Source organism: Pinus tabuliformis, chromosome 4_1 (assembly GCF_031772625.1).
Source record: "Pinus tabuliformis cultivar Carrire ecotype Pingquan chromosome 4_1, CPIR1, whole genome shotgun sequence".
NCBI classification, from domain to species: domain Eukaryota; kingdom Viridiplantae; phylum Streptophyta; class Pinopsida; order Pinales; family Pinaceae; genus Pinus; species Pinus tabuliformis.
Genome location: NC_142303.1, coordinates 818,859,787 through 818,867,941, shown reverse-complemented (window position 1 = coordinate 818,867,941; position 8,155 = coordinate 818,859,787). Strand labels below are relative to the sequence as shown.

General features: G+C 35.2%; 2 long non-coding RNA genes across 4 annotated transcripts; both read right to left on the bottom strand.

Annotated features, from left to right (window-relative positions):
- Positions 1-2,396: 2,396 nt before the first annotated feature.
- On the bottom strand, positions 2,397-3,614 carry LOC149178743 (uncharacterized). Of its 3 annotated transcripts, none has more exons than XR_016258874.1 (3): positions 3,404-3,614; positions 3,271-3,315; positions 2,397-2,459 (listed from the first exon to the last, which is right to left on the bottom strand). It is a non-coding gene; the product is annotated as an uncharacterized LOC149178743 (long non-coding RNA). The 3 variants fall into 3 exon arrangements; XR_016258873.1 differs by lacking the exon at positions 2,397-2,459 and adding an exon at positions 3,024-3,103; XR_016258875.1 differs by lacking the exon at positions 2,397-2,459 and adding an exon at positions 3,116-3,180.
- A 1,113-nt stretch (positions 3,615-4,727) lies between these two features.
- Positions 4,728-6,095, bottom strand: LOC149178742 (uncharacterized). The gene is made up of 2 exons (XR_016258872.1): positions 5,380-6,095; positions 4,728-4,951 (listed from the first exon to the last, which is right to left on the bottom strand). It is a non-coding gene; the product is annotated as an uncharacterized LOC149178742 (long non-coding RNA).
- Between the last annotated feature and the right edge of the window lie 2,060 nt (positions 6,096-8,155).

The following is an 8,155-nucleotide window of genomic DNA, read 5'->3' as shown; positions in this document are numbered from 1 at the left end:
GAAAACAATAATTATTGTTGAACCCCGACAATTGAATTGTCTCATAAAAATGCAGTCATTGTCTCCTCTACAATTGTTCCTGATAACCCCATAGAATAGATTGATATGTCTAAAAGAAAAAGAAGAAAAGGAAAAATCCATAATCAATCATAAGCTCTGAGACCTGAAATAGAATAAATGTATTATCTTGAACTATGTTAACATATGATGGATAATATAATGCAACTTGCTTAAAATAATGCAAATTAACTTAAATATATATACTTCCATACACTTCTACCATAAGAAATGCAAATTACAAATTTTCATTTAAGTTAGGGGTGATGAGCATCTGGACACACTGATTAAAGGCACAATTTACAAATTTTCATTTAAGTTAGAGGTGATGAGCATCTAGACACACTGATTAAAGGCACAATTGCAGGTGGCAGCTGTGTCATCTCTCACATTAACAAAGGACTTTTTCAAAACCTCAAGCTGCCCCAAAGTACTCCAAGCTTTTACAATTAAGCTTCTGAAACTGATAGCGATATCTTTTAACGTAGTTTTGTTGAATTGGGCATGCCGATGTTGGAAATTTTATGTTGGACTCATTTAACAGAATGTAACTCTCCTGATGGTTCATGATAATCACAATTTCAAAGATTTTGTGAAAGGGTGATGTCGAAAAACTGCATATTTATTTTTATTTCTATTTTCAAACGCATGATTGACGAATTCAATATATGCAGTTTAGTGATCCCTAATGCTGGTTGGTTCTGCTTTTATGCATGCATTCTCATCACGACTTTCTCGTCACGATTTTGATTTTTGTAAGCTTGGTGCCGGCTTTAGTTTTACTTCATTCAGGCTGCCTGCTATAAGTAATTGGAGAGGATATGTGAAAGCCAAATTGGGCAGGCTATAAAGGTTAACATGAATTCAAATGGAAAACGCATCTGCACACTCCGCAACAATGGTAACGGTATTTTCTAATTTTTGAAATTAAAAAATGCTGTTATCGAGATGTTATAAAGTAAATTGCAGGTTATCGAGATGTTATAAAGTAAATTGCAGGTTATAATCTTTATTTGATGTTTTTATTTTGGAAATAGAATATTGCAGGTAATATTTTGATGTAATATTTTGATGTTTTTATTTTGGAAATAGAATTTTAGTTTAAAAATGGATATTTTTAAGTTATATTATATTATTATTTAATTAATTTTTAAATATATTAAAATTTATTTTTTATTTTGATTGTTTGGTTATTATTTATTATCAATTATTTTATCATTTGGTTATTATTTTTGGGGTTGATTTTTCTCTTCACCAATGTAGTCACAATAGTCCTTGTAACATGTGCACTCTCTTCTAATTTTCCATCACCTTGCATAACCACTCTTGCTATCTAGTCATTATATTTCTAGGTTTACTTTCCAATAGAGCCCCCTAGTCATCACCTTTCAGTATTTACTCCCCGTTTCAAGATTTATTCTTCATTCTAGCAACCTAATCATGGTACCCTGTGTAGTATCCTCCAATCTTCCATCAACTTGAACAACCACTCTTGCCTCTTACTCATCCAATCTTCCATCACCTTGAACAACCACTCTTGCCCCCTACTCATCACCTTTCGAGACTTAGTCCCCATTTCAAGATTTATTCTTCACTTTAGCAACCTAATCATTGTACCTTGTATAGTCTCCTTCAATCTTCCATCACCTTGCAAAACCACTCTTGTCACTACCTACTCCCCACTCCAACCACTCGGTCATCATTTATTGGCCTTCATCAGCCACATCAGCCACAAGTTAAGGGGATGGGTTATTTTGAAAAAGTTTTGGTAGATGGTTTAAATTACAATGAGTTAATGAGTTAAGTGGATAGGTTACTTCAAAAAAAATCATAAGTAACTTAAGTTACAACGAGTTAATTAAATGGGTTATTCTTTTACAATGTTTAAATTAAATAACCTTTGTGTTAAAAGGTGTTTTTATTTAGAAAATAGGAAAAAGAATGCAAGATTAAATGGTTAAGCTGAATTAGATTATGATATTCCCTTTTCATTTTGGCTATTACTTCAAAAAAAAAAAATGTAAGTAACTTAAATAAATGGGTTATTTTCTTACAATGTTAAAATTAATTAATCTTTATGTTAAAAGGTGTTTTAATTTCGAAAATAAGAAAAAGAATGCAAGATTAAACAAGTTCGCGTTGCACACGGCATACCTGCCGAAAATAGCTTGTATATTAACTTGGATTGAAATAATAAGCGAAGCCGAAAATATCTTGTATATTAACTTGATTGAAATAATAAGCGAAGTCGATTGACCAAGTTCAAAAGATTGACCAAGTTCAAAAGAAGCCTAGGACACATGACTAACCAAGTATTAGTATTAGTTTCCAGTTTGACTATACATTGCTAGTCTTCGGCTCGGCTGCTTCTTAGACTGGAACTTCACCACATAACATAACATCTATGTATGAAGAAAATTACATAATCATTTCCCAACGAGAAACAATCAAACTGATAGAATAGTATGCAATTTTTCATCTGAAAAACAACACACCAGATTAAGTCCCCCGGCCAACCGTGAGGTCAGCCATGGTGACAGTTCTGATATGGATTCTACATATCTAAACTTGAATACAACCCTGGAGAGTAATGTGGAAATAATCCGAACTAAATTACAGCATAACAAAATATTGAGAGAGGGAAACAACGCTATCAGATAACCACCAAAATATTTAAATAAGCGAACCATAGAAAACAAAATTGCATTTAGTTAATTAACTCGTTGTGGGTCTACGTTTAGATACAAACTGGAGTCCTAATATTATAACGAACCCCTATAAATTAAAAAAGAAGAAAAAAACTAAGAGAAATTAACAAAACAAAACAAAATTACAGTCCTGTGTAAGTTAAACAAAAAAGAAAAGAAAATCCTTAGACCATTGAATGGTTCGTAAGACTACAACAGGTGGGATGCATAGATACCATCCGACAAAACTATATTATTTAAACAAAAACTAAGAAAACGCTGGTGGAAAGTAGCCATGACCATATAACTTAAGATTTCATTCAGACTATTCTGGTGATGGAGCAGAGCAAGAAAAGAACCTGGGAAAATAATGTGTTAGACAGAAACGAGGACATAGCCCTCAATGTACCCAGAATTTGAGCGTGGTAACCCTTACCTGCAGCAAACAAGGGAGATGGGTTAAAATTAATGAACAATGCAATAGAAGGACCAAATTGGACAAGAGCGTTTAAGAGTCGATGCTTACCTGTTGTTGCAAGAGGGACCGTGGCTCACACCCAAGCAGGGATGACTGTAGTCAACATCGTTGCAGTTTGTGAGTTGGTTCACTATGCAGTAAAGAATATAGTAACAATTTCATAATAATTACAAACCCTCACCTTAGCACTTCGCAAGTGGTGGACATTGCTCCGACCATGCAGTCCTGGAGATTGCAGGTGAAATTGAGACAAGTGAAACCCCTGTTGCGAAAGTAAAAACCGTAAGGAACCCCTTTCCAGACTTGATTCTTCTCCGGATGAGGGGGTGAGCCTGCAAACCTGGGTACACCTTCAACTGAACTAATGGCCGCACATTTCATGGTGTTAAGAGCCACCTACATTATTAAGAAGGATAGCATGTTAGCCATCTGGAGCCTATTCCGTGAAATGAGTTACCAAGCCAGCCGAGTGACAGGTGTTAGATTTAGGGTTCTCCAAATGTAAGGCTAGGATCGTTGTATAGTTTGCTTGAAAAATCAAGTTTTTTTTAGAAATTTTTACTTATTAACTATTAAAACAGCTGAAAAATTAAGAGAAAGCGTTTAAAGATAACATATTAAAACAGCTGAAATTTTTAAAGAAAGAGTTAGCGTTACTAACGCTCAACGAACGCTCAACGACACTGCAAAAAAGCGGGTTAGTTTCTTCAACGCACAGTGTGTTAAGGTACCAAATTTCCAAAATATCAAAGTTCCTTCGTAAAATACCGCAACCACCATTCTATCTGAAAAGTCAAGAAAGTGTGCATGAAGGACAAAAAATAAATGTGCACAAAGCAGAAGGGTTGACGGTTTGAACGAATCATTTCATGTTGCCTTATATTAAATGCACATGTGATTTTGCATAGTATTATTTTCAAAAAGGACTCAAAAGTAATCTGAAAAGTGCCCATGTAATATTTCAATGCAATATTTTTTTGTGAGATGAGATTCCTATGAGATTTGCGACATGTAATCTTTTAAGAAGGGCTAATCTGACACGTCACATTACAAATGCCACGTGCCAAATTAGTAAACCATACGCTTCACTCTGTCTGAAATACATTTTGAGAACCAGAAGTTTAGAATTTGTTCAGAAGTGCTAGTCTTGCCAATCAAGTTTCACGACAGGGTTGGACTTTGTAGACATCTGGTTCTTTGTTTATTAAGGAAAGATGTTCTCTTTAAGATACTTGGTTTAAGTTTTCTGCCAAACTATTATTCATTATAATAACATCCTTCAACAATTGCATGACTGGCTTGATTATGGCGTCGGCTGCTACCGTGTTGACGGTTGCCATGGCTTTCTTGTTATTGCAGAGAGGAGTGCAAAGAAAAAGAATGGGGGAATGCAGTGGCTATATCTATGGTCTTCAATCCCTTGAAGTGCTACAAGAACTAGAAAGGATGGACGCTCCAAGGTAAGGAAAAATTTTAAAACCAGAACTAAATGAAATTCCATCTACCCTGAATCTCCAAAATCCATCTCCCCATCATTAATTTGTGATTGTTTTCTACAAGTTTCAACCTTTTTTCTGCAAGTATGAACTGAAGACATCTAAAACTAGGGTTTCTTTTAATGTTGTTGGATATCAGTAGAAGTTGTGGGATTGTAACGTGAATCCCCTGACTTGACCCTTAAACCCAGCATAGAGCTTGTGGGAGTAAAAGCTCGATCACGAGGTTCGATCTGCAGGCCATGAAAAGGTTTAGAATTAGTTTACACATTTTTCCAACAACATATCAGTTAACAAAAGGTTAGAAAAGCCATTTTATGAAAAGTTTCTAAAGTCTGTAGGAACAGAAAAATCCAAGGAAATTTCAGGACTAAAATCTTACTTGTCATGCGATAAATTCATATAAACAAGTTATCGAAACCATCAAGATTTAATGGAAAATCATAGCGATCATTGAAATATTATGATATGAATAATAGACTGTTACATCATATTAGATCAGAAAGAGTGCCAACAATCAATCACTTGGAAGTACTTGTTTCATGGTTTCTCAAACCAGTTTTACAAGAACCTCTGTCTATCCCCTGGATTTTAGCCTAATCTTTATCCATTAGACCAGTTTTAGCTTTTCATAACAATCGGTGATGAAGTCCATTCTTACCTCCATGGAGCTCCCATTGCTTGGAGATCGTAAAGGCTGAAAAGATCCACCATTTTTTCTAAGAGAGCCATGTTTCTGTGTCAACATTGCTATTTGCCTCCTGAGGCTGCCTGTCCCAGGACCGATCTACCATCTGTAGCCAAAAGTTACTGTAAGAAGCACCAAGAATAAAGCAAAAAAAATCGTTTTCAGGAGTAATTATTTCTCAACATTGCATTCATAAGTTTATGTTCAAATCAATTGAATTCAATGCTAACTTAAAATCCCTTCAGCTTCCCTACTCCACAAGGTCAGGACATGCAGAGTAACAGTCATGAGGAAGGAGGTAAGCAGCACTGACAGCCCAGAGGGAGAAACATGGGATTAAAACCAAGCCCATAGCTGTCACTCTTTCAATCAGGACTTAATCCGAAGAAAAAGAGACGCAAGAAATCAACGACAGAACCTCTGGAATATGTGAGGCCAATTCCAATAGATGAGAAATTTGGAGAAGTTTCATGGTTCTGTGAGACTCTTAATGACTCAATCAAACATAGAGCTCCGGTGTTGGGGAAACTAGATTCTGTTGTAGGTTTGTCAGAGCTTTAGAAAGGTTCATATATATTGTTTTCAAAAATATTTAGAAATTTTTTATGTCTCATTAAAAATAAAATAAAAACTACCATGGAGTAGCGGTTTAGCCGCGGAGAGGGACGCAAATCATCCCACCCACCAAAGTTCAATTACCCTGTAGGCACCACTAATTATTTTGGGCCAGTTGCAAGTACTGAGTGATTTTGACAAGGAGGAGCACCTCTTTGTCACGATCTCTTTGGCCCAGCTATTATGCTTCTTTTGAGTATAAAGAAAGCAGTTTCTAAACATTCCTTGCAGCTTAAAAAAGGGGAAAATCAAAAAAGAATTGAAACTGCATACTCGTAATCGCTAAAGAAAAGAGGCAAAAATGTTAATTACCAGCTAAGAATGTCTGAAGCCATGAAATAATCACAAAATGCCATAAAATGGAAAAGCAATGGTTAGTTAAGAAGCATTTTCTAAACATTCCTTACAGGTTAAAAAAGGGAAAATCACAAGAAATTTGAAACTGCAAAATACTTATAATTCTTAAAAAAAGAGGCAAAAGGGAAAATTACCAAGGCTGTAAATTTAATAGGCATCAAAACACATTTTATCCAAAGTTCACTCACGACCTTGCCATGCAATTGTGTCACAGCCTTGCTGCCACCTCTGAGCTACTCGCTGCCACCACCTCTCAGAAATTGTACGCCTATCATAAAAAATAAACTCAAGTAATATAATAATGTGTTTTTATTACATTTTTTTACGAAATAAGGAATTTGAGTTCTTTTTGTGTTGGTTAACATTCATCTTACTCTATCAATGCTCTTATTACTGATAAAGAAATGACATACATAAGGGATGTTCGAGATCGCTTCTGTGCGGTGAATCCTGAATATCTAACAGAGCGGAACCTCTTCTTGCGATGTGGAGACTGAGCAGCATGTTCCGCGGCTTCGGCAGCCCAGCGTCTTAAGTTAAGGTGCTTCCAACAGTTTGAAGGTGATTGGATGGCAGATATTCTGTAGGATCCCTGACCACATTCAATCAGCAAAGTATCTAATTTCAAATTTAGAAATATCTAGATCAAATTTTCATGAAAATTCGATATTATGGTAGAAAATACAAATTTAATAATCTCAAATTTAGAAATCTCTTGATCAAATTTTCATGAAAATTCAATATTATTGTAGAAAATACAGTTTTCATGAAAATTCAATATTATAACTTAGTTTGACATGGTATCAGAGCAACAAGTCCCAATTTAGTTTTATGTTATGTAACTCCTGCAATTTAGTTTTATGTTATGTAACTCCTGCAATTTTCCCTACTTTGTCCTTTGAATGTATAAAGTTCTTGTCCCTATTCATTGTCCATTGAAACCTATGATAGCCAAACTGTTGAATCGTTGAATGATGCCTTTAAATTTTTCACACTAAACTTATACGTTGGTTTATGTTTCTCTATATGTGGAATGTTGTTGTCCAAGGGTTGAAAGGGTCATAGTTGCGTTGAATTGGTCATTGTTGTGGTGTATATTTGTGAAGCATGTGCGTTGGTTTGTATGCGTTGAAGGGAGCCGTGTCCTGTTCATTGAAGCAATGTGTGTTGCACCTCTGCATTGAGCATTGAAGCAATGGTTAACCCTATGTGTTCTATTGCTCCTCTGCATTAAGCATTGAAGTAGTGTTGATTGAGATCCTGAACTATAGTGTATGATGTGATAAAATGGTGACTGGTATGTTATATTGTGTTGTACATTGAACTTTGCAAGTCATGGCTGATGTTTCCATGGTGCGTAACTCCTGCATGATGATTTATAGTATGTAAGGTATCACATTGTATGTGTTGATGGCTCTTCTATGCTGGTGTGTGTTACAATTGTGTTGGCTCTTATATGTTGGTTTTATTACGCCATATGCCTCTGCATTGAATGAAAATTGTATGTTGGTGGATGTGTGTTCAAATTTTATGGATCGTATATATATTTTTGAAGACTGTGTAATGATATGCTATGAATATATTCCCCTTGTTCGTTGAATTTTTTGAGGGTTGTCTTTGGTAATGATAAATTGAATGTTTTGTGTTGAATATCATGTAGCATATGGTGCATGAATTGAATACTGCACATATGTGTGTTGAATAGTTTTTGAAGACCGTATGTGATGGCATAAATATTTTTTGAAGACCATGTATTTGTGGTATGTCATATCCATAA